The sequence below is a fragment of the Apodemus sylvaticus genome, chromosome 6, assembly GCF_947179515.1.
Source record: "Apodemus sylvaticus chromosome 6, mApoSyl1.1, whole genome shotgun sequence".
In the NCBI taxonomy this organism is placed as follows: Eukaryota; Metazoa; Chordata; class Mammalia; order Rodentia; family Muridae; genus Apodemus; species Apodemus sylvaticus.
In genome coordinates, this window is record NC_067477.1 from 102,139,512 (window position 1) to 102,166,990 (window position 27,479).

Here is a 27,479-nt window from a genome sequence, read left to right on the forward strand (position 1 = left end):
TTTAGCAACAGATTCTTTCGGACTTTCACTGCAGATGCCCTTGGCTTTTAGCATGCTGACCTCTCCACCTGCTTTGGACTCTACAATCACTGTGATTCCTTGAAGTAAACTCACACTATAGACATACATGCTGGCTCTGTTCTGAAGAACCCTAATGGGCACACATGCATCTTGCTTACTGGTCACTGGGATCATGGTTACAACCATGAGTTCCTCATATAGTCAGGTTAGCTGCCACCCTTTCAGAACCACACCACAGTAAATGCCACCACCTCCATGGCCACTGGTCCACTGAAAACCTTACTTGGGAATAAAGCTGGTCTGCTCTAAGCATGGACCCACCTGACAGGAAAGCTTGGTGCTGGAAAGCCCAGCTGATAACCGAATCATCTGGCTGTACTCCCATTTTTCTTGCTATGGTTGCTGAATCAAGCCAGACCTGAGGAGGCTTTCTGAGAGGTACAGAGTAACCTCTCAGAAGAGATAAGTAGGACCTGGGAGGGTAGCGGGGCCCACTGGGGGATGTTTAAGATGGTAAAGAATAAACATTGGAGGCCTTAATGGGTTCCCTCCACCCCCCTAAGATAATGGGCTCTAGTGAAGAATGTGAAACAAACAACCTTCTGGAATTTTCCAGGGCACAGAGATATCAAGTCTTTCCTGATCAGAATTAGATTTCATATCTTGAAAAATGTAGGATGATTACAGAAAACAGCCACAGCCTTGAATTTTATTTTTGCAAGCTGAAATTTCCATTTGCTGCCAATTTTAGTGTTTCAGCATGTGGCACCATGTCTGATGGTTAAATTTGTTATATATAATATTAATTCATATGGGCACAATGAAGCAAGATGCTTCGATGTGGTGGTAAATGCAGACCATAGCGGATTGACAGTAACAGGAAGACCTAATGGATTCCATGTCATACAGACTGGAATTCAGTCCCAGGTGTGGGACCCGAACAGGAGAGTTTAGAGAGGTCCAGAAACTGTCTTAGGTTACAAACTTCATTGTAAAGTACAGGGGAGTCTGTTGATTGATCTAGAAGGATTTTTATATAAGTAATTTTTTAAATTTTGCTTTCAGTTTTTCTGGTGTGTATACGTATACTTGGGAAGGTTCAAAAATGGCATCAAGTTCTCTGGAACTGGAATTCAGGAGGTTGTGAGCAGCCTTATAGGGTACTGGGAATCGAACTTGGGTCATCTGAAAGTGTAACACAAGCTCTTAACTGCTGAGTCCTCTCCCCAGTTCCTTAGACATCAACTCAGAGATCTAATTTCTAATCAAAGAGGATGCCTCCCATAGGCCATAGTGCCTTCTTCATTTTATCCTACAGGTTAACCACTTATCACTGAAAAGGGAGGCTAGAAGGGAGCAGCCAAGAACAAAAATACCCTGTTGGAGAGAAGAAAAGGGGCAACAGAAATTCTTAAATTTTTCCCAACTTCCTGTAATGTTGTGTTATTTTATTCAGCAGAAAAATCCACATTGGAAAGCAATCCACACCCTTTTAGCAGGCTTAGCTGTCGGAAGACTAGGGGACTGTGCCAGGGGTATTTATTTGTCTCTTGTCTCAGCAGCAAGTAGCTGCTGCTACCTCCAAACAGAGAGAGCAGAAGATGCAGTGGAAGTCTGTGCGGTCTCTCCTCTGTTCATCTCAGCCTGCCCAAGCCATTGCAACATCGCAAAGCCTCATGTGTTCCTACTCTTTGGGGATCTTTCTGAGCTAGTGTCAAGAGCCTTTATTTTTTTTCCTAACCAACCTGTAAGGTTGCTAGGCACATACAAGGATAAAGAGAGATTCTAGTTACTCAATACTTGTTTTGCTTAGTCTGTTTAAAAAAAATTGCACCATATCCCATTTGATAATTGTGCAATGCAGGGTGGATACCTAAACTGGAAGTTAAGTAACTCTGAGCTCTAGGCACCTTTACAATTGAGACATCTATTTATACTCAAGTGGAAAATATTCCGTTGTTCTTGATTAAAAAAAAAATGGGTAGAAAGCCAATGAAAATAGACATGATTATTCTTTGCATATAGAGAATACTCACTGGAAAATTTTCATTCTGCTCTTCTCAGGTGAGGAAAATGGAGTATGGATTTTTAAGAGTCTACAGCCCCAAGAAAATTATTAATCCACCTGGGATCCTCTATAGGTAGCACTCGTGATGAAAATGCTAAGTGTGCTCAAATCTCAATCTGACATTCGCTGGTTCGATGAATTGGAGGAAATGACTTAACGCTCCTGAATGTGGTTTTCTTCATGGGAACTTAAGTACTGATTTCAGGATCTACTGTATAATAGCTGTAAAGGGCTGAGGCCAGGCTGGGCACATGATAGGTGGTTTGTACACACCCCATTCATTGGTTTCTATCTATTTGCTACCCTTCTCCCTCTGTTTCTTATTTCATGCTTGTGTGTTGAACCGGCTTGCACCCCAGCACCCCGAGAAGACCTGAAACGGAAGCTGCATGCACCATGTAGAGCACTCAAAGCATACAGGCAGTGCTACAGTGGAGAAGCAACAGATCCTGGTGAGCGCAGGGCTTGGGGTGTGGTCATGGTGCCTTCAGAGAGTGGGGAGCACTAAGAGAGATGGAAGAAGGAGCCCTTCGAAGCTCGAAGATCCCATCAATAGTGCTTGAGCTGGGCTTCCATGTAATGACATCCGGTGAGTAAGGTCCCATGCTTAGGAACGGGAGCCCTGTCCCTGACAATAAAGCCACCACTACAGTGGGGTTGTACAGGTGCTTATCTACCTGGCGCTTATTCACCTCTAGGATCCAATGACCCCTTATAAGTCTTCCCGTTCCCGACCTACAAATATGACTGACATCCTATGGTCCTTGATCCTGTGTTCGTTCCAGGGGCAGATGGGCAGGGTCGGGGAACGGGGTGAGGCCATGGAGGCTGATTAAAGTGCAGTTTGTCATGCACGAAATCCTCTGTAAATGTAAAGCTGTTCGGCCATGTCGTCACATGCTCAGCGTAAAGGAAGTAGGCTTGAACCATGTGTTGTGCAGACTCCATATGTGCTGTCTGACTTAAACAGAAGCTGCTTTCATTTACATGAAGGAAAGAAAAAACAAAAAGCTGATGTCCATCCTTGGGGGGTGGGGTGCGGGTCCCTGTGGATATCCAGAACACATGGCCCAGCTGCAGATTCTACCTTCATCCAGTCCTAGGGTGCCTGCCATCCCACTTTCCTTGGCATAGGAAGTACACACACACACACACACACACACACACACACACAGCTCAAAAGGCCATGTATACACAATACAGTTTCCACTAGAAATTAGATGGGAACGAAGTTGCATTCATCACACACATCCAAGTCAGGAGCATCCTTCCCACTGGACGATCTCTTCTTTTTCTAAAACTAGCTCAGCAGCGACAAGGGCAGCTGTTAAAGTTACTGTTACAGAACAAAGGAGATCTGGGAGGAAGCCTTCATCAGGATAATCCTGACCTCTTGAAAGGGGACTCTCTGGTATCCCTCAGTACTGTGTGGCACTGAAACTCAGCATGGTGTTTGTGCTTCTAGGAACTGGGTGGGCCAGTGATCTCACCAGGACCCACTGGATAGGCCAATGCCTGTGGCCATGGAGCTATGCCTGGTGCAACTCAACAGGCCACAAAGCAAAACAAAAAGATGTCAACCCAGGGGGAAAAGGATGCTGACAGGGCTGGGATGGAATTGGGGGGGGTAATCAGAAGGCTTATATATGTGTGTGAAATTATCAAAGAAGTCTAATAAAATTATAATATGTATGTATATACACATTGTGTGTATATACCTACATGTTATATATACATATACATATTATGTATATAGGTATATACAATCCAGTTATAATTCAAGTGTTTAAAATACAGTCACAGAGATGGGTATAAGGATCTATCCTAATAGGCTGGGAAATAAATGGAAGCTGGCGTACAGGACAGAGCAAGTATATACATACACATATTATGAAATGGGACAGAACAAGTGCCTGGCGTTGAAAATGTAAGTAGCCTATTTATTCTATTCTTTATATGAAGGAAGAAAGGTTCTGATCATAGTAATAATCACTTTTATTTTTCCAGTGAAGAGTATTAAGTTCTGCTATTCATGACTCTGCCACTCATAAATACTAAGGAGATATTTGCCCTTTTCTCCCTACCATTAATTTATTTAGTGAATCCATAAAATCTATCAGTGAGTTTCCTTTATATTTATTATGACTTTGGCCCTCATCGCTCTGCTTTGTTACCATCATGTGAATTTTTGTGTTCTTTTGACACTCAATCGTGTGTGTGTGTGTGTGTGTGTGTGTGTGATGCATGTGTGCATGCATGTGTGTACATGCATATGCACTTTTGTGTTTAGCATTTATCTGTCTCCTATTAGCACAGACTGTACTCATCTCATTTTTCTTTTTCCCTCCTCCATCTCCATGCTTACTCATTCCTCTAAGTAGGTCTGATATAGTGAAGAATCCTATTAGGAACTAAAATTGGTATTTATTCAACTAGGATGCTGTGCCGTCTCTGCTGACAGAGCAAAGAAGTAAATACAAACATGTAAGCATGTGCTTACATAAACATATCTCCAAATATTTCAACATCAAACAACTGTCGATCTTAAATTAAGAATGACTTTGTCCTGGTGCCTACCAACAGAATCTATTGCTGTTTGTTTTACTCTAGTCCATCACTTACCTTGTGTGTACATGCCCACTGCAACAGACACAACCTGGCTCCTAACACCCACACTCCATCTACTAACTGTCCTGTTCATTTATATTATGTACATTTTTACACATGCACTTGCGAGAACGTGCATGCACACACACAATTGAATTAGTAATAGGTAACTTTATTGATACAATCTATCAATGAGAGCACAGTCCTTCTGTATTTAGTTCTGACCCATAGGCCACAGTTTCTACTCATCTCCCTGCCTATTAGGGTGGATCCTCTTATCCCCCAAATCTGTATTTTGACTGTATTTTTGGATACTGGATTATTTTGTTACTGTCTGTATCTAATAGTGGAATGCTTAAGGAGCCTCCTATATAACTTAACAATTGCATATATCATTTCATTCTTTTTGCTATAAATGTTGATGGGTTTTGACAAGGTCAGTGTCATATACCTACCAGTATCTTGCAATACAGAATAATTTCAACAACCTTGAATATACGTGTTCTTAATTTTTTCAAGTTCCTTTCATGTCCCAAGCCCTAAAACACCAACCCCCCCACAATTCTTGCATGTTCAGCCTACCCATTCTGTATCTGTTCTTCCAACAACAGCATTTTATAGAGCTGTTCATTCATTCATTCATTCATTCATTGGAACTGAAGTTTTAAATCGACTCTACTGAGACAAACAAAGATATTATTCCCAGTGTGAGAAAGTATGGAGAATCCTTTTCATACTAAGGAAAGCAAATGATATTGAACATACTAATAGTTACTAATGCTTACTCATTAGTATGAATCTTAGGATGAACATTTAATTAAAAATTAAAATTCCTATGGATGTCAGGTTATGTATCTTGATGCAATTGAGATGCTTTCTTAAACACTTAGAGGTCAAAAAATATTTGACAGATAACACATGCAAAGAATTGTCACTATTTCTGTGCAGCTTATTTAACTCTTTAAGAAAATCCACAGTCTTCTATAGGTATAGTCTTGAATTTTGAGTCTTCATGAAAGGTTTAAAAATTGCAACCCCGTTCATTTATCAGACTACTATGCAATTATTTACTATGAAAAGTACACATCAACTGAAGCAAAACATTAACTCCTAATAGACTTAAAATCTTTTTAAAAATTACATATATTTATTTATTTGCTATTTGTTTACTATTTTCTGTTAATTGATTTTGTGTGTGTGTGTCTGTCTGTCTGTCTGTGTGTGTGTGTGTGCGCGCGCGCGCGCTCGTACCCATGTACGGTGACATGCAATCAGAAGCAGAGGACAATCTGTGGGAGTCAGTTCTCTCCTTCCATCGTGTGGTCCTGAGGATAAACTCAGTTTATCAGTCTTGGTGGCAGATGCCTCCACTCACTAAACTGTCAATTCTCAAATTCTAGCAAAAGAATTTTGGCTTAACAGTCTTATTCTGACTGGACAGTGATGACTCAAGCCTTTAATTCCAGCACTTGGGAGGCAGAGGCAGGAGGATTTCTGAGTTTGAGGCCAGCCTGGTCTATAGAGTGAGTTCCAGGACAGCCAGGGCTACACAGAGAAATGCTGTCTCAAAAAACAAGACAGAAACAAAACAAAACAAACAAACAAAAAGCAGTCTTATTCTGTTGTTCTGAAATTTTTCAGAGTTGTAGATTATATGTAGGATCATAAAAAGAACAGTGCTTGTGATAGCAATATTAGAATCCTTCCCCACAAAGCAAGTCAGAATAAACCATAGCTATTCCTTGTCAAGAAAAGACTGTGGAGAGTGGAGCAGCTGAGACAGAAGTCTTCCTGCCACCATTGGCACCAGGGAACAGGGAGATTCCACAGCTTTCTGTGCACAGCCCGCCAGGAGAAAGTGATCTCCCAGCAGTGCTTTCACTTCTGAGATCAGAGGAGTAAGAACACAGGCTTACAGGCCCACAGGAGGAACAAACTCCAGCCAGAGACAACAATACCAACTAGCACCAGAAATAACCAGATGGTGAAAGGCAAGCACAAGAACCCTACCAAGAGAAACCAAGGCCACATGGCAACATCAGAACTCAGTTCTCCCACCACAGCAAGTTCCAGATATCCAATACACAGAGTTGGATTTAAAATCGTATCTCATGGTGCTGATAGAAGGCTTCAAGAAAGACTTAAATAGCTCCCTTAAAGAAATACAGGAGAACATTGGTCAACAGGTAAAAGCCCTTAAAGAGGAAACACAAAACTCCCTTAAAGAAATACAGGAGATCATGGGTCAACAGGCAGAAGACCTTAAAGAAGAAACACAAAAATACCTTAAATAATTACAGGATAGCACAAGCAATCAAGTGAAGGAACTGAACAAAACCATCCGGGATCTAAAAGTGGAAGTAGAAACAATAAAGAAATCACAAAGTGAGACATCTCTGGAGATAGAAAACCCTGGAAGGAATTCAGGAGTCATAGATGCAAGCATCAACAACAGAATACAAGAGATAGAAGAAAGAACCTCAGGTGCTTAAGATACCATAGAAAACATTGACTCAACAGTCAAAGAAAATGCAAAATGCATAAAGCTGGTAACCCAAAACATCCAGGAACTCCAGGGCACAAAGAGAAGACCAAACCTAAGGATTATAGGTATAGATGAGAGCAAAGATTTCCAACTTAAAGGGCCAGTGAATATCTTCAACAAAATTATAGAAGAAAACTTCCCTAACCTAGAGAAAGAGATACCCATGAACATACAAGAAGGCTTCAGAACTCCAAGCAGACTGGACCAGAACAGAAACTCCACCCTGCACATAATAATCAAAATACCAAATTCACTAAACAAAGAAATAATATTAAAAGCAGTAAGGGAAAAGGGGTAAGTAACTTATAAAGGCAGACCTATCAGAATTACACCAGATTTCTCACCAGAGACAATGAAAGCTAGAAGATCCTGGGCAGACCACATACAGATCCTAAGTGAACACAAATGCCAGCCCAGGCTACTATACCCAGCAAAACTCTCATTCATCATAGATGGAGAAACCAAGATATTCCATGATAAAACCAAATTTACACAATATCTGTCCACAAATCCAACCTTATAAAAGATAATAGATGGAAAATGCCAACACAAGGAGGAAAACTACACCCTAGAAAAAAAGCAAGAAAGTAATCTTCCAACAAACCCAAAAGAAGATACCCACACAAACATATAAATAACATAAAAAAAAAAGCAGGAAGCAACAAACACTATTCCTTAATATCTCTTAACAATGGACTCAACTCTCCATGGTCACAGGGGAAAAGTTCCTGAATAGAACACCAGTAGCTTATGTTCTAAGATCAAGAATCAACAAATGGGACGTCATAAAATTACAAAGTTTTTGTAAGGCAAAGGACACAGTCAAGTGGACAAAACGAAGAATATTGAAGGGCTAAGAAGCACCTTTAAAAATGTTCAACATCATTAGTCATTAGGGAAATGCAAATCAAAACAACCCTGAGATTTCACCTTACACCCGTCAGAATGGCTAAGATTCAGGGTTGGTTCAATATACGGAAATCCATCAATACAATCCACTACATAAACAAACTCAAAGAACAAAACCACATGGTCATTTCATTGGATGCTGAAAAAGCATTTGACAAAATTCAGCATCCTTTCATGCTTAAAGTCTTGGAGAGAACAGGAATTCAAGGCCCATACCTAAACATAGTAAAAGCAATATACAGCAAACCGGTAGCCAGCATCAAACTAAACGGAGAGAAACTTGAAGCAATCCCACTGAAATCAGGGACCAGACAAGGCTGCCCCCTTTCTCCTTATCTTTTCAATATTGTACTTGAGGTACTAGCTCGGGCAATTCGACAACATAAGGAGGTCAAAGGGATACAAATTGGAAAGGAGGAAGTCAAACTATCATTATTTGCAGACGACATGATCGTCTACCTAAGTGACCCAAAGAACTCCACTAGAGAGCTCCTACAGCTGATAAACAACTTCAGCAAAGTGGCAGGTTACAAAATCAACTCAAGCAAATCAGTGGCCTTCCTATACTCAAAGGATAAGCAGGCTGAGAAAGAAATTAGGGAAATGACCCCCTTCACAATAGCCACAAACAGTATAAAGTATCTTGGGGTGACTCTTACCAAACATGCGAAAGATCTGTATGGCAAGAACTTCAAGACTCTGAAGAAGGAAATGGAAGAAGACCTCAAAAAATGGGAAAACCTCCCATGCTCATGGATCGGTAGAATCAATATAGTTAAAATGGCCATTTTGCCTAAAGCACTATACAGATTCAATGCAATACCCATCAAAATCCCAACTCAATTCTTCACAGAGTTAGAAAGAGCAATTATCAAATTCATCTGGAACAACAAAAAACCCAGGATAGCTAAAACTATTCTCAGCAACAAAAGAAAATCTGGGGGAATCAGTATCCCTGACCTCAAGCAATACTACAGAGCAATAGTGTTAAAAACTGCATGGTATTGGTACAGTGACAGGCAGGAGGATCAATGGAACAGGATTGAAGATCCAGAAATGAACCCACACACCTATGGCCACTTGATCCTCGACAAAGAGGCTGAAAACATCCAATGGAAAAAAGATAGCCTTTTCAACAAATGGTGCTGGTTCAACTGGAGGTCAGCATGCAGAAGAATGCGAATTGATCCATCCTTGTCTCCTTGTACTAAGCTCAAATCCAAATGGATCAAGGACCTCCACATAAAGCCAGACACTCTGAAGCTAATAGAAAAGAAACTGGGGAAGACCCTTGAGGACATCGGTACAGGGAGAAAGTTTCTGAACAGAACACCAATAGCGTATGCTCTAAGAGCAAGAATTGACAAATGGGACCTCATAAGGTTACAGAGTTTCTGTAAGGCAAAGGACACCATCAAGAGGACAGATCGGCAACCAACAAATTGGGAAAAGATCTTCACCAATCCTACATCAGATAGAGGGCTAATATCCAATATATATAAAGAACTCAAGAAGTTAGACTCCAGAAAACCGAACAACCCTATTAAAAAATGGGGTACAGAGTTAAACAAAGAATTCTCACCTGAAGAACTTCGGATGGCGGAGAAGCATCTTAAAAAATGCTCCACTTCATTAGTCATCAGGGAAATGCAAATCAAAACAACCCTAAGATTTCATCTTACACCAGTCAGAATGGCTAAGATTAAAAATTCAGGAGACAGCAGGTGTTGGAGAGGGTGCGGAGAAAGAGGAACACTCCTCCACTGCTGGTGGGGTTGCAAATTGGTACAACCACTCTGGAAAGCAGTCTGGCGGTTCCTCCGAAAACTGGGCACCTCACTTCCAGAAGATCCTGCTATACCACTCCTGGGCATATACCCAGAGGATTCCCCACCATGTAATAAGGATACATGCTCTACTATGTTCATAGCAGCCCTATTTATAATTGCCAGATGCTGGAAAGAACCCAGGTATCCCTCAACAGAAGAGTGGATACAAAAAATGTGGTATATCTACACAATGGAGTACTATTCAGCCATTAGAAACAATGAATTCATGAAATTCTTAGGCAAATGGATGGAGCTAGAGAACATCATACTAAGTGAGGTAACCCAGACTCAAAAGGTGAATCATGGTATGCACTCACTAATAAGTGGTTATTAACCTAGAAAACTGGAATACCCAAAACATAATCCACACATCAAATGAGATACAAGAAGAAAGCAGGAGTGGTCCCTGGTTCTGGAAAGACTCAGTGAAACAGTATTTGGCAAAACCAGAACGGGGAACTGGGAAGGGGTGGGAGGGAGGACAGGGGAAGAGAAGGGGGCTTACGGGACTTTCGGGGAGTGGGGGGGGGCTAGAAAAAGGGGAAATCATTTGAAATGTAAATACATTATATCAAATAAAAAAAAAAAATTCAATAGACTATACTAATCCTGCCAATCCATGAGCATGGAAGATTTTTCCATTTTCTGAGATCTTCTTCGATTTTCTTCTTCAGAGATCTGAAGTTTTTGTCATATACGTCTTTCACTTGTTTTGTTAGAGTCACCCCAAGATACTTTATGCTGTTTTTGGCTATTGTGAAGGATGTCATTTCCCTAATTTCTTTCTCAATCTGCTTATCCTTTGAGTATATAAAAGCTACTGATTTGCTTGAGTTGATTTTATAGCCAGCCACTTTGCTGAAGTTGTTTATCAGCTGTAGGAGTTCTCTAGTAGAGTTTTTTGGGTCACTTAAGTATACTATCATATCATCTGCAAATAGTGATAGTTTGACTTCTTCCTTTCCAATTTGTATCCCTTTGACCTCCTTATGTTGAACTATATTGAAAAGATATGGAGAGAGGGGGCAACCTTGTCTAGTCCCTGATGTTAGTGGGATTGCTTCAAATTTCTCTCCATTTAGTTTGATGTTGGCTACTGGTTTGCTGTATATTGCTTTTACTATGTTTAGATATGGGCCTTGAATTCCTGTTCTTTCCAAGACTTTTAGCATGAAAGGGTGCTGAGTTTTGTCAAATGCCTTTTCAGCATCTAATGAAATGATCATGTGGTTTTTTTCTTTGAGTTTGTTTATGTAGTGGATTGCATTGATGGATTTCCTTATATTGAACCATCCCTGCATCCCTGGGATGAAGCCTACTTCATCCTGGTGGATGATCGTTTTGATGTGTTCTTGGATTCGGTGGGCAAGAATTTTATTGAGTATTTTTGCATTGATATTCATAAGGGAAATTGGCCTGAAATTCTCTTTCTTAGTTGGATCTTTGTGTGGTTTTGGTATCAGCCTAATTGTAGCTTCGTAGAAGGAGTTGGGTAGTGTTCCTTCTGTTTCTATTTGGTGGAATAGTTTGAAGAGTATTGGTGTTAAGTCTTCATTGAAGGTCTGATAGAATTCTGCACTGAAACCATCTGGTCCTGTGCTTTTTTTGGTCGGAAGGCTATCTATGAACCCTTCTACTTCTTTAGGGGTTATGGGTCTGTTTAGACCCATAAAAAAAAAACAACAACAACAAACTCAGGAGACAATAGGTGTTGATGAGGATGTGGGGAAAGAGGAACACTCCTCCACTGCTGGTGGGAATACAAGTTGGTACAATCACTCTGGAAATCAGTCTGGCGGTTCCTCAGAAAACTGGACATAACACTTCTGGAGGACCCTGCAATACCACTTCTGGGCATATACCCAGAGGATTCCCTGGCGTGCAATAAGGACACATGCTCTACTGTGTTCATAGCAGCCCTATTTATAACAGTCAGAAGCTGGAAAGAACCCAGATGTCCCTCAATGGAGGAATGGATACAGAAAATGTGGTATATTTACATAATGGAATACTACGCAGCAATTAAAAACAATGAATTCCTGAAATTCTTAAGCAAATGGTTGGATCTGAAAACTATCATCCTAAGTGAAGTAACCCAATCACAAAAGAACACACTTGGAATACAGTCACTGATAAGTGGATATTAGCTCAGAAACTCTGAATATCCAAAACACAATTCACATATCAAATGATTTCCAAGAAGGAGGGAAGAGAGGTCCCTGGTCCTGAAAATCCTTGTTTCAGCATTGTAGGAGAGTTACCAGGATAGAGAAGTAGGAGTGGAGTGATAGGAGAATGGGCGGAGGGAAGAGGGCTTAGGGAACTTTTGGGGAGGGGGGAACTGGGAAAGGGAAAATCATTTTGAATGTAAACAAAGAATATTGAAAATAAAAAGTTAAAAAAAGACTAACAGAAATATTTCTCATGTAACTCTTCAATTTTATCAGAAAATTTTTGTAATTCCCCTTTTAATTAATTTAGTAATGTTTTTATGTCTACCATTTTATCTGCATTATGTTTCAGAATAATCTTCAATTTTAATATCTTTCTATATATTTTCTCTATTTTATCAGAAATGTTTTCAATGTAAATCTTTTTATCACAAATGTTTCTAATTATACCTTCAATTAATTTAGAAAGAGCTTTTATATCTACCATTTTATATGTAAAATTTTCTATGAAATAGTCAAGTTTAACGTGTTTTTCTATATATTTCTTGAATTTTACCAGAAATATTTTCCATGTAAATCTTCAGTTTCATCTGAAAATGTTTATAATTCCACCTTCAATCAACTTAGAATTATCTTTATGCCTAGCACTTTATCTGTATAATTTCCATGACAATCTTTAATTTTAACAAGTTTTTCTATATATTTCTTGAATTTTATCAGAAATATTTTCTATGTAAATTTTCATTTCTATCATAAAATGTTTCTATTTCATATTTCAATTAATTTAGCAATGTTTTACATGTCCATCACTTTACTCTTTAATTTTCTATGAAAATTGTCAATTTTAATGTGCTTTTTATGTATCTCTTCTATTTTATCTGAAATATTTTCCATGTATGTCTTTAATTTTATCGTAAATTGTTTTTACTTCCCTTTTAAATAAAAAGAAAAAGAAAAAAAAGACTGTGGAACTTTAATTTTCAGGTGAGACTGTAGATTTACACTATATGTGAAGAGAGCAAGTTCTGCCACACATGCCAACTAATGTTTTCCAGTGTGAGCATCTTACAGGGCCAGTCCATGGGTCAGACTAGAGAATGTGCATTGCTGCAACGTGGCACTCTGAGTGTCAGGGTGCAAATGATCCACCCATGCTCCCATAATCTCAGATGTCCACAGAGATATCTCTACAGTCTCACCTGCAAACTCAAGTTCCATAGTCTTTTCTTGACTCTTACAATGACGAGGAATAGCTGTGGTTTATTCTGACTTGACTCTGAATTGTACACATGTAGGTTCATACACCAAATGCGTCAAGGACACACAGATCAAAATCTAGAAAACAGCAGGGGAAACACTTCAGAGGCGTGCAGCATCTCATCTGGCCTGTGGCTGAGGGCTGATCGCTGATGCTTCCCCTCTGGCTGTACATTCTCTGTATGTGAAATGACTTCTCAAAATTAGTTATCCAATTCTCAAAACAAGAGGGAGAAAGAAATGAAATAATCAATTCTCTAAGCTAGAGGTTTATTGGGCCAGAGAGATTGCTCTTTTATTTAATCTGACTAAATGCTATTTTTCAGTGCTATTGGTATGTGACTGATTCCCTCTTTAGTGTAGTCTGATACGGAGAGCATTCTTCTTGTTCTCTCTCCTTTTCTCTCCTTTCTTTCCCTCCCTCCCTGCTTTTCTCTGTGCTCTCTTCCTTCCTTCTTCCTCCTTCCTGTCTTTCCTTCTTTCTTCCTCTCCCTTTCTCCTTTTTTTTTTTTTTTTTTTACTATTTATTCTTCTTGCCATTAACACCTAGACTGGTAAAAATCAAACACTTGCGCCAATATGAGTGGACAGAGGCACCAAGTGTCATCTAAAGGGTGTCACCAGCCTTAATACTCACTATACACAAGGGGTAGTTAAGTATCCCACTGGAACTGCACTTCCTTGAAGGCCAGGCCAGATGCAGGTGTGATACTCACCTTTTTTGTACTAAACCCTCCTAGGAAAGTTTAATGCATCTCTACTGTGCCCTTCAAAACACACTGGAAAAAAAAAACAGCTGTAGTTGCCTTCTATCTGGAAGGATCTAGAAATGAGAGCTCAACATTCCTGCCTATTGATGAGAGAGGATACTCTATGCTTAGCTGATTCACCATAGTAGCTGTTTCTGTCACCTCTGCCTGGCCATTAAAATAGGTGACAGAAAAACCCTAAGATAGAACAGTCAGTTCTTCATCTTTGTAGGCTAGAAGGAGGTCCCATTCTGATTCCAGTGAAAGAGCATCCCCAGGCAGATCTAGAACAAGAGGGATCAGAGGACATGGCAAGGCCCTGGCATACTGAGCTTGTAGAGCCTGGGTTGGGCTCTTGGCTTACCCATGTCAAGAGAATTTTGGATGTATCCAGTACCTACAATATTGTTTATCTTGGTGCAAAATCTGTAACAGCCTGCCTGATATACAACATCATACATGGGAAATTCGCACCCTCACAGGGTATGAAACTCCAAATTATTTGCCCTTTCCTTAGGGTAATAATAGCAAGAATAATAATTCTTGCCTGTGAAAGTTGCTGAGGCCAGATGACCCATGCAGGAAACACTGGACACAATTCCCAAGGCCCAGGGCCCATGCTGGGAGGAGAAAGGTGTTATGGCCAGATTCTCCACATTGTCACTTCTGGACTTCAACTCAAGTGGAATCTAGTTTGGAGGTTTTTTTCCAAGTAACGTGTAGAATCCCAAGTATCTGCCAGGATAGAAACTCTGCTTAAAATCTTCCTGAAATGCAAACAGTGTAAAGGTCGTTGGCAGCAGCATCCCAGCATATTTACACATGCCTCATAAACTCTCGCAGAGAATTTTCCAGGAGGTGGTGCTGTCTCCAGGGTCATCTTCCTGAGGCTCCTGTGATCCATTTTCTGTTGTTTTTGGCATCTCTCTGCTTCCTGAAAGGAAAAAGTGGAGTTCAGTGAGAATGTTAAACAAGGTCAAAGATGTACGTATGCGTGTGGATATATATTTAAAGGACTAAATACACTGGTGGAAACCGTTGTTTTCAGCATCTTCTCAGTGGCCCAGTGTCAAGCAGCAGACCAACCCCACCAACCTCCAACCCCACCCCCACACCCCAGTGAGCTTTTCTGGGCACTGAGGGGCTCTAGACCTTCTATACTAGGATACTGTCTTCGAGGGTGTGAGAGAGGAGGGTAAATCACACAATATCTTTGCCAAGTGCCCCAGTAGAAAAGTATGGGTGTTGATCCCCAGATTTCTTATATCAACACCTTCCTCCTATAATTATATAAAACCCACACCACTGAGGGTTGGAAGAGTGAAGGTTTTTTTTTTTAAATGAAGTATTTTCCCTTTATTTCTCTTTGTATCTCTGAAACATAGAACAAAGTCAACTTTGAATGTTAATTTTCTTTTGGAGTAGAGTTCTATAAGATGTAACTTGGGTATCAGTTCATGTACACTGAGAAGTTAGAACACATCCATTCCCTTCATCGGCTGCTTGATGGTACCTCATTATAGCTTTCTCCCCTAACCCCTGGCATTGGCAGACCTGTTCTCCAGCAGGAGATTTGCCTTTTTGAGGAAATCCAGGTACTCAGACACACAGAGTCCATGAGTTTAAATGCGGGGTTCTTAAGCATTAAGCATAAGTAGTTTGAGGTTGACCTACATTACTACCTTTGTCCAAGTGTTCTCCATTGTGGTGGTCAGTAGTATCCAACAGCATGAGTGTATGTTGCATAAATGATATTGGTCCCAACAATGTATTCATCATAGTTCTCAATGATTGTGTCACCTTACACAGCAATGGGACTTTGTAGGATCCATGTGGGTTAGATACCACCTAAATCCTTATGAGAAGGAGGGTCAGAGTCAGAAAGGAGTTGTAACAACAAAAGAAGAGGCCAGAGTGGTGTGTTTTGAAGATAAAAATTGGGGAAGAAGGAACACAAAAGAAAATTTAAAGAAATGTGTTTTACTCTGTACTTTCCAGAATGCTGTCCTGAGAGCATTTTGGTTTCTGACTCCTGACCTCAACAGCTGTATACTGATAAGTCTGTATGGTTCTAAGCAGCTAAGCTTGTGGTCACTGGTATTAATTGTGGTCATGAACTGACCCAAGGAGAGCAGTTTGTATCTCTATCTAGTGAAAGACATTTGGATTCTTTAAACCTTTGGCTAGTTCTGGATAGAACTGCAATCAAAATTTGGTGCATACCTTCTATAGGTTCCTGTATCTGTTGCAAAGTTTAACTTTGTGGGCATAGCCAAAATGATTCCTAGAAGGGCTGCCTGGTTGTACATACTCAAAAGCAACAAAGGAGCATCCCAGGCCTTCTTCTGATTCATCAGCATATGGTACTGTCTGCATGTGCTTACACACTGAACAGCTCCTTGTGCGCAGCCAGGTACTGTATGACTGAATTGTGTTGCCAGCCCTCTTTTTACTCTTTTTACTATTTACTAGCCAATTTGTTCAAGTTGGCCATGAGCTCACTGTGTAAAGTGGGTTAGCTTTGAATTGATGACCCTCCTGCCTCATCCTTTCCAGTAGCTGTGATGAAAGACCAGGACCACTAGGCTTGGCTGCCAATTAACTCAACAATTCCAATATGTGAGTAAGGCATACCTCAATACAATTTGATCTTGCTTTCTTCTGATGACTGGCACTATGGAACATGTCATAGCTCATGCATTTCTCTGCTTACTCATGCATATTTGCTAACATGTCTCAGCATGTCATTCACCTAGGTTTGTAAATATTGATGATGTTCTTATTGTTGAGGTTTTGAGAATTATTGAAATGGTAATCATATGCACATAATCCTTGTTGGATATCTGTAACTTTCAAATATTCTTAGTCTGTCTTTGTCTCTGTCCTTTTTAACAAAGAAAATCCTCAGATTTTGATGTGATCCAATTAATCACATTTTTCTTCAATGGGCTGTGTTTTGGGGGTTTTGTTTAGACCTACTTGGAACTTTCATTCTATTCTAAAGATTTTTATAGCTTGTGCATTCATTACAGTTGGAGCTATGATTGACTTTGAATAACTTTCCTAGAATAAGACAGCCTATTTATGACAAACTTCATGGGTTTACATGAAGACGTCCACACCTGCTAATTCCTTTGAAAATACAATCACCTTCTCCATTGAATCACTTTGCATCTTTGTTAAATATAGCTTAGCTGTGCTTGCAGTCTATTTCTGGTTTCTGAAGTCCACTCCATTGATCTGTGTCTCCCGTTGCCAATATTATTATAGCAGTGTGACTACTGTAGCATTAGAATAATGTGCTGAAAATAAATGCTGTAATCACTCTGACTTATTCTTCTCCCAAATTGATTGTTAGCACCTTTACATTTCCTCATAAATTCACGGGGGTAGGGCAAGGAACATATGTACACTAGAATAAGAACTAAAAAACACCTTCTGGAGTATCAACATTTAGTTGTATTAAATTTACATGTAAGTTGGGTATGGTCATTTAAATGAGAACTTCCACTTTAGGTTCAGATATTTTAATACTTGGTTATCAGTTGGTGGTGCTGTGTGGCTCAGAGTTGGGGGAGTGGCTGAGGGTGGCAGTTGCTTAGATTGCTGAAAGAAGTCCATCACTGAGGGGGCAGACTATGAGTTTAATGCCTTGTTCCACTGCCAGTTCTTTCCTCCTGTGGCTTGAAGAAGTGTGCCTCCAGCTTCCTGTTCCCACGACCACCACCACATGTCACTTGCTGCCGTGCTTACCTGTCATGATGAATTCTTATCTCTCAGGAATGGTAAGCCCAAACAAACTCCTTCTCTAAGTTACATTTGGTCATGTGTTTTACCACAGCCACAGAAATGGTTCCAATACACGGCGTCTTGGTTTCATTTTCTGCTGCTTATAGTTTTAGGTTATTATCCCTCAGGGTTGGGGAGGCCCAGCAGCAGAATTCGGGGATGTGGGTCACATGGCATCTGTCATCACAGGGAACAGTGATGAATCCATGAATGGTGGTGAACGGGGATCAGTTCATTTTCTCCACTCTTACACAAGTTAGGAGCCCCCACCTGGGGGATGGTGATCCCCACAGTGGGAGGGTCTTCCCACTTCAGGTAATTTAATCAAGTTAATCTCCCACAGACATCTTCAGGTACCCATTTTCTGGGTACTTTTTTTTTACATTTTTAAAAGTAATTAACACTTACTGCCACCTGGGCTGTGATCAGTGACTTGCGGTTATCATTTCTTTTGTTGTGATAAAATACTCAACAAAAGCTAACTAAGAAAGGCCACCCACCCTTCTCAAAATTTTAACCCAGAATTGCTCCTGACTAAAGAAAATATGGAGAGAAAGTGTGGAGCAGAGACTGAAGGAAAAGCCATCCAGAGAGTCCCCCACCTGGGAATCCATACCATATGCAGCTACCAAACCTAGTTATTATTGCTGACGCCAAGAAGTGTTTGCTGACAGGAGCCTAATATGGATGTCTCCTTAGAGGCTCTGCCAGAACCTTCCTGAGATAGATGAGGATTCTTGCAGCCAACCATTGGACTGAGCACAAAGCCCCCAATGGAGAAGTTATGGAAATGACTGAAGGAGCCGAAAGGGTTTGCATTCCCATAGAAAGAACAAAAATACCAACCAACCAGATCTACCCAGAGCTCCCAGGGTCTAAACTACCAACCAAAGAATACACAAAGGGACCCATGGATCCAGATGCATATGTAGCAGAGGATGGCCTTATCTGGCTTTAATGGGAGGACAGGCCCTTGGTCCTGTGAAGGCTTGATGCCCCAGCATAGGGGAATTCTAGGGCAGTGAGACAGGAGTGGGTGGGTTGGTGGGGGGTACCCTCATAGAAGCAGGGGGGAGGGGGGAGGATTGGAGGTTTGTGAAGGGCAAACAGGAAGGGAGATACCATTTGAAATGTAAATAAATAAAGAAATAAAAAATTTAAAAACGAAAAGCTTATTTTGCTTACCATTTGTGGAGATAGTCCATCATGGCAGACAAGGCATGGTGTCTGAAGTGTGAAGCGGCTGGTTCCTCTGCATCCATAGTTAGGAAGCCAGGAAACACGAATGCTGCTACTGAAATCTCTCTCTCTTTATTTGGTCTGGGGACCCAGCCAATGGATGGTGTTGCCCACCTTCAGAATGTGCTTTTTCTCTTCAGTTCAACCTTCTGGAAACACTTTGACATACAACCCGGGAGATAGTTCCCTGGTGATTTTAAATCCCATCAACTTAACAATGGACATTAACCATCAATGAGGGATTGACATTTTTTCAGGCACTGATAATTACTGCCCATGTCTCTCCGATTGCTTAGTATTTTGTACTACATTTTTAGCATATGGAACACAGATCCTGTACAAGATCTGCTTCATTTCTTTTCACAAAATGTTTGTGTGCATGTGCATGCATGTATGTACATGTGTGTGCGTGAATATGTGTGCTTGTATGCATGTGTGTGGGTATATGTGTGTTTATGTATGTGTATGTGTGACATGTTTTCTGGTGCCCAAAGAGGCCAGAGGAGGGCATCAGATTCCCTGGTGCTGCAGTGACAGGCAGTTGCAAACACCTTGGCATTGGTGTTGAGAACTGAATTTACACTGTCTGAAAGAGCTGTGAACTTCTGTAACCACTGACCCATCTCTCCAACTCAGTGCCACATTTATTCCCAATTCATTTGTTGAAGTTGTACAAAAGGACTTTAAATAGCAACAATTCTGGGATTATAAGGATTTTTTGTATGTGTGTTTCACTTTTTAAAAGCATATTACTGGATTTGTTTTAAAAATATATTTTTGAGTTTATACTATTGAAGCTATTTAAATGGCTTTGTGATTTGTATCTTTTTATACTACTTCTGGCATTGACATCATGGTAATGTTGAACTAAAAATAGCTGGAAAGTGTTATTTTCTTTCTACTCTCTGGAAGAGATTTTATAGAACAGATATGATTAAGACTCTGAATATTGGGTGGTTGTTTTGTTTTAAACTGCTAACCATCTCATAATGCTTTTTAGGTTATTCTGATTATCAGTTCAATCTTGGCCTTGTTTCAATTATTTTAGTCTTTTCTGAGAGTTGAGTTTCCATCTAGATTACCCAATATATGTAGTCAAAATTGTGTGGAGATATGTATATGTACATCTTGTGCATGTCATTTATCAAGGGACACATATAACAGTAACACAGTTAACACAATTATGTATATAAGTGGATAGGTACATCTAAATAACATATGTAATGTGAGTTCATGTAAACATATTATCATTTGATGTATATGGACAGCTTAAAGACATTGATAATCTCTCTTTTGTCTCCCACTCTACCACTGCCTTCTCATTGTGTGTTCACATGTATATGTCTTGTTACAGGTATAGCTGGTTTGGTCCTCTATCCATAGCACTGTCTTTTTACTTTATTATTTCTTTTCATTGTTTTCCTCTGTCTGGTTTTTCTCTTGGCTACTCTTGACCACCTCTTTGCTTGCCTTCTCTTTTTGTTGACCTTGTTTTCTGTTCTTCTATGCAAAATCTTAGCTGACTGATTCAGAACTTGGTTTCCTTCTGTAAGCTGTTTGATGCCACTAGCCTTTAAGAAGGTACCAATTTTTTTTCTGCATCCTACAACAGTATGGGATGTTTTAATTTCAATTTCATTTAAGCAGAAATATTTTATTCAACTTGGGACTGTGTCTTTAGTCTGTGTGTCTTGTGTGATTTCCAATTTTGGGGGGGGGTGTTCTTGTTTTGGTACTGTTTTCCAATTTGATTTCATCTGATCTTTAACTAAATTGTGTACCCAAATGTTCTAACTTTCCAGCAATAGCTCAGTACCTCAAAATGTGATTACTTTTAGAAACAGGGCTTTTAAAGTGGTAATTTAAGTTTTGGGGTTATTAGAGCAGGCACAATCCAGTATTGTTGTAGTCTTTACAATGACAAGGGATTAGGAGACACTTAACCCAGACAAAGGATGGACCATGGAGAGATGAAGTGACAAACAAGGCAGCTGTCTGTAAACCAGAGACTTGGGCTTTACAAGAAACTCAGCAGCATGCTGACCTTGAACTTCAAGCCTTCAGAATCTGAATAACAAACATCTGTTGCTCAAGACCCCTAGTGTGCAACATTTTTCTATGGCAGCCCTAACAAAAGAAACAAACACTCTAGAAATACACCTTATGGTTTTTAATATTTCCCATTTACTGACATTTAATTCACAACCAAGAAAATGGTCTACCTCATTTAATTTTCTGCATACCTTGATGCATGTCTACCCAGTGGTAGGTGGAATAACTTTAAGGTCAATGTAATCCAGTTGACTGGTGATGTCATTCAGGCCTTTTTGCATCCAGTCTCATTTTCTCTTTGTATGTTTATTGTTTATGAGAAAAGATTCTTATAAACACAAGCTATTACTTAAATTTGCATAGTCTGACTTTTTGGTCTGTTATTAGATACAAATCTGTCCATTTAGGATTGTCACGACTGGTGTTACAGAGAGCCTCATGAAGGGTAAAGTTTGTTCTGAAGCCCATTTTTGTTGATGTTGATGCATCCCACCCAGCTTTCTATCTATTTGTGATGATAGCTTCTATTCTTTGAACATTGCAACCAGCAAACTACCTGCTAGCTGTCTCCTCACTGTAGAACTGAAAAAGAGGAAAGATTTAGCTTGTGGACAGTTACATAGATTTAGTCCATCCTATCAGGGAGGGAGATGTTAGGCAAGTGTCTCCCATTCTGGTTAACAGAAAGAAAGCTGAGAAAGGACTACAGACAGGGGCTCTAGCAAGGTGAAGCACGCATGACATGTTCCTGCAATATGATCCCTTCAACTACGTTCCACCTACTGCTTCCTATCTCCTAATAAGGTTATGGCATAATGAGTCTATCGGGAGATCAAACTGTGGGTAAGATTAGAGCTCTCAGAATTTAATGACCTCCCACCAGGCCATCCGCTGGCAATAAGATCCACAGTACACAAAAGTGGGGGAAGAGGGCAGGACACATTAAACCTACTTAGTATGCTTGAGTTTGGTTTCTCATTTATAGTTAGTGGCGCCTCCAAGTAAGTCCCATCCTTATGAAGTCAGCCAGAGGCCATGTTGCCTCTCCTCACCACTCCTGTGCTCATAAGGACATTCTTTTGCTCTATGGGAATTTCCATTTTTCTTAGGTTTAATTTAATTTCCATTGTGTGTGTTTAAGTAACTTTATCTGTCTGTGGCAACTCAAGTATGTGGGTGCATGGAGGCCATTCAGGAGTCTTCCTTAATTACTCTTTATTTTATTTTATTTTATTTTATTTTATTTTATTTTATTTTATTTTATTTTCTGAGACAGGGTCACTCAGTGACTCTGGAACTTATTGGTTCTGTTAGACTGGTTGACCATTAATTCCAAGGTGTTCTTCTGCCTCTGCCTCTGCCTCTGCCTCTGCCTCTGCCTCTGCCTCTGCCTCTGCCTCTGCCTCCCCAGAGCAGTGTTGACATAGACACAACACTGTTTTTATGTGGGCGATGAGGTCTTGAACTCAGGTACTATTGCTTGTGTGGTAAGAATGTCATCAGCTCACCTATCTCTGCAGTCCCTGCTGTGGAATCTTCTCATAAGCATCTTGACAGTGTGCAGATTCATTATCCTTATCATTACCATATATTATCATTATCCTATTCATTATCCTTGGGCTCTAGGGAAGATTACCTGCCTGTTTACTAGTAAATAGTGTAACTGTATCACCTTGTGTTGGTCGCTAGGACACAGAGTGAAGAACAAAAGACTTGACTGTTAGACTAAGGTGGAGTGTGAGGTTAATTAAACAAGAAGGGTTCATGATAAGGTTAAATGATAAGGCTCTCCAGATGTGAAAACCACGCTGCCACATGTCAGGAAGTGATTTGAGAAACATCATGAGACTTTTTTCTTTTATTTGCAGTGGTGAGCACAGAGCTCAGGGCCTCACCCATGGTAAATACATATTCTAAAATTAAACTGTATCTGACGTCACTGTGGGCACCCAGAGCCATGAAGCTTCCATAATGCTGTTCCCCACTGTCTTTCTATGGGTCCATCTTACTATCCACCCATGCAAAGATTAGCAGTTGCTATTACACCAGACCCTATTATCTTATTCTGATGCTTGTGTGAGGCCAGCCATATCCAGGTACCAGCTTACCAACAACTGAAAAACACTGCAGGACTAAATATCAGTCTGTATTTGAGACTCTCCTAGTCTCTGAACTTTGAACAGTTTCTTTATTTGCTTGCCACTGTAGCCAAGTATAAATAAAATAAATTTATTTAATTTGAATTAATGGCTTTTTTGTTTTTGTTTTTTTTGTTTCTTTTTTTTTTTTAACATTAAGAGCTCTTTTTTGAAGAGGTAGTGGTTGCAACCTATATGGAACCTTGGGTATGTAAACCAAACAGAATTAATTTACCAGCATACATGGTTTTTCTTTCTTTTCCCCCCTCCTGACTATTACAAATAGCAGAGTATTTATTATCTGGTAAAGTTTCCATTTGAAAACAGAGAAGAAAAAAAAGAAGAAAAATTAAAGGAGAAAGATCATGAAGGATCAGATACTAGATTTAAAGCAGTCAAATGTTGTGTTCAGGGTCCAATTTGTGAACACATATGAATCTGATGACATCACATGTGCATTTATTAATGAATGAACTGCTAATGGAATATCATCTCTTGTGTATGGTGTTAGGGCTGGCAAGATAGTTTGATGAGTAAAGGCACTTTGCCTTCAAGCCTAAGACCCAAACTCTAGCCCTAGAACCCACATGATGGAAGTTGTTCTTTGACCTCCATACATGCACCATGAACATGTGTTCTCCCATCCAATAAAACTTCGGTTTAAAGAAATCTATGTTAGTGATACAATATTGAAGAATAATGGAAAGCTTGTGTTCGTAGCCCCCACACTGTGCACATTGGTTTCCTCCATTGACAATTCAACCTTTCTCTATGAAATGCTGTGTAGTAGAACCACTGAATGGATAGTATGCACACTCATTGAGAAGTGAGAGAAACCACCTGCATGACTGCTAAGAAGTAGGAAGCCCCGAGTGACTCAACACAAAAACGGTTATTGATTTTAAATATGAGAAGCAAAGGCTTGAAGAGGTTAAACTGTTAGTACATTGATGGCCATGCTGTTGAGCAGCTGGACACCAAGGTTTAAGCATTCAGGACCAAGAACTGGGACTCCATTGTGACCCAAATGAACATTCCCATGGTTACTGGGCTGCCAGGTTCTATTTCAGGAGAATAAAATCATTGTGATTTATTAAGGAACATTTCTTTCTCAGCAACCTGGAGACACAATTATCTTTTCCTTGAACTTCTCTGCTCCTCAAGCTTCCCTGTTTCTAGGCACTCTTCGGCTCCTAGATAGGAGACAGAAGTAGATATGTTTAAGGCCTATAAGATGATAATAAATGTTCCTAGCTTAACTGAACAAATGTTTGTGGCCAGCCACTGTTAAGAGAAGCTGTGCATAGGCAGATAACCAGGGTTAACAATTTAGTCACTGTGGTTATTGTGGGGCTTTTGGTTAATAGCATTGCCTTTCTGTACAAAATGAAGGCTGAATTTAAAAGAGTGCAGAAGACAATGAGGAGAGGCCCAATGTACAGGGTCTTATACACTGCTTAGTATTTTTATGCTTAAGTCATAATTATTCTACTCAACACACCAATAGAGGAAAAGTGGGTGGGTCTTCATGTTAAAATCAATAAAAGGCAAAAGTGGGCTGGCAATATATCTCAGAGAGTATAGTGCTCGTGTAAAATGCCAGGAATCATGAGTTGGATTACAAGCACCGCATAAAACCAGATGTGTACATGCATTTAATGCCAGATGTGGTGTACATGCATGCAATGACAAATGTGTCGGTACATGCATGCAGTGCCAACACTCAAGGTAAAGCAAGAAGGGGCAGATGTTTAAGGTCACCATTCTCAGTCACGCAGAGAGTTTAAGGAAAAATAAATAATAAATGAGGTAAAGAAAATTATAGTTTGGCATTCAAGAGTCACTAAGCATTAAGTCTGTACAAAGTATATTACAGTTAGACTCATAGCCCACCCCGCCTCTTATAAGTCAAGAAAGCATGAGAAAAAATGTGTAACTCTGGCTAAATATTTGGAAAATGAGAGGGAGCAAGGCCAATCCCTTCTCCCTGCAGAAGTCCAATGGGCTAACAAGTTGATGTCATTTCAATATCAAAGGAGTGTGAAGTCAGGCTCTGTGGACATTTCTGAGGCATGCCAGTTAGAAAGTAGATGTATGTCCTACAGTATGATGCTGTGGAGAAGCAAGGGTCTACTTCTTTAAGAAAAGCAGCTAAATTCTGAGTTAGACATGAGGGAAGCCAGGCAGGTCTCAACAAACTCAATCTCTACTTAATTTGCCATTGCAAAAATACATTGATATTCAATAAATAAACAGAAACCCCTCATGCCACTAGAGAGAAGTTCTAATAGGTAGATTAGTCATCTGATCTAAATGTTTGCCACAGGAAGATTGATTTAAAAAAATGTGACATCTCATTCCCTAGAGTTGTGTCCTAGAAGACAAAGTCATAGAATTTTTTCGTAGAAGACAGAATCAATGGAGTCTTTGCAATACTCGTGGCTGCATAAAGTACAGAAATGAATTAATGGTTGAGCCCCAAACATTTAAAAATCACCTAGTCTAAGGCTCAGGGAACATTATGGAAGAGGGAGGGGAAATAATGTAAGAGCCAGAGGGAGGGAGAAGGGCTGTACAAGGCTATCTTCAGGGCATGACACAGCCTTTGCAGACATAATCTCACAGCAGCTGCAGTTTCCTGCACAAGATTGGGCCTGTCAACAGCCAATCACATACCAGACATAGGATGGGCTCCTGGAGCCCTAACTGTCTCTGGTGAATTATTGGCAGCTGATGTATTCCGGGGGAAGTTCAGACTTTGCTCTCAGTTGCCATTCCAACAGTGAGCCAACCAGCTTCCTGTAGCTATTTCCAAATGTGCAGCCACACAGAGAGCCCTGTGTAAAATTAGTGAGCTACAAAACAGAGTAAATGTGGGAATCAGACTTAGAGAGAGGGAGATAACACAGGAGAATGCAGATAATAGACAGTAATGAGTGAAAGTAATCAGAATGTATTATAAATAAATAAATATATATATAATGTATTATATGTATTATTGTATATACATATTATTGTATGTATTATATATGCATATGTATTATATATATGAGTTTGTCAAAGAACAAATTTAATCAATTTCTAATCAGAATAAACAATATCTATAGCTATGGACACTGTTGTTTTTGGAAAATTGATTAATGTATGTATTTATATATATAATATATAAAATATATAATATATTATATATATTATTGTACATACATATTATTGATGTATTATATATGTATATATATTATATATATATGAGTTTGTTAAAGAACAAATTTAATCGATTTCTAAACAGAGTAAACAATATCTAAAGCTATGGACACTGTTGCTTTTTGAAAAATTGATTAATATATGTACTTGCAAGTACATCATGCTTAACCAAAATGCATTAAAGCTTTAACTAAATTCTTAGAATGAAATTAATAAGCAGCTGGTTAGTTCTAACATCATCAGATGTGGGACTCATAAATCCCTTGAGGAGAGGCAAGCTATGTCTTTGTGTGGAGGGCAAAACACATATCAAATAAAGAACAAACAAAAATTAGAATTTAGGATTTCATATTGGCTTGTTAAACTTCCACTCTACCTAACACTAAAATGCAGACAAACACACTTACCTCACCAGACTATTTTGAGATTGAATTAAAACTTAACTGGGGTACTTCCAGGTGCTGGTCTCTGTAAGGGATAGGCATTATGTTTCTGTATATGTTATTGTGTCCTATCTTCTTAACCTGTTTATTTATATTATATAAAGGAGAGCATATGTAAAGCCTAATTTTACCTTATTCAATAAGATTCCTGTTACATATTAATAGTGCCTGACAGGAAAGGCTCCATACACATTTGCCAAGTGAATGGGCAATGACAGAGAATATAGGGTAGAATCAAGAATAACAGCAAATAGCTCAGAGCTTGAATGGGGGATGTAATTCCCTGATGGAATGCCTGCTAGCATATGTGAGGCCATAGGTTAAAGTCCTGGTACATCACAAAACAAACACATAAACAAACAAACAAAAATATAGAGTAGATACTGACCCCAGAGATATGGTCATAGTAACTCTGGAGGCCTTTTGAGGATTCCAGTGATAGTTGCAGGGTGTACAAGTGA

The 27,479-nt window shown here is 39.6% G+C and overlaps 1 long non-coding RNA gene across 3 annotated transcripts in view; it reads left to right on the plus strand.

Moving 5' to 3' along the window:
* The first annotated feature begins 17,726 nt into the window (after positions 1-17,726).
* The window catches only part of LOC127687459 (uncharacterized), a 52,491-nt gene continuing 42,738 nt past the window's right edge, over positions 17,727-27,479 (plus strand). For all 3 annotated transcript variants that reach the window (XR_007978392.1, XR_007978391.1, XR_007978390.1), the window contains exon 1: positions 17,727-17,941. This is a non-coding gene — a long non-coding RNA (uncharacterized LOC127687459). The remainder of the gene's footprint in view (positions 17,942-27,479) is intronic.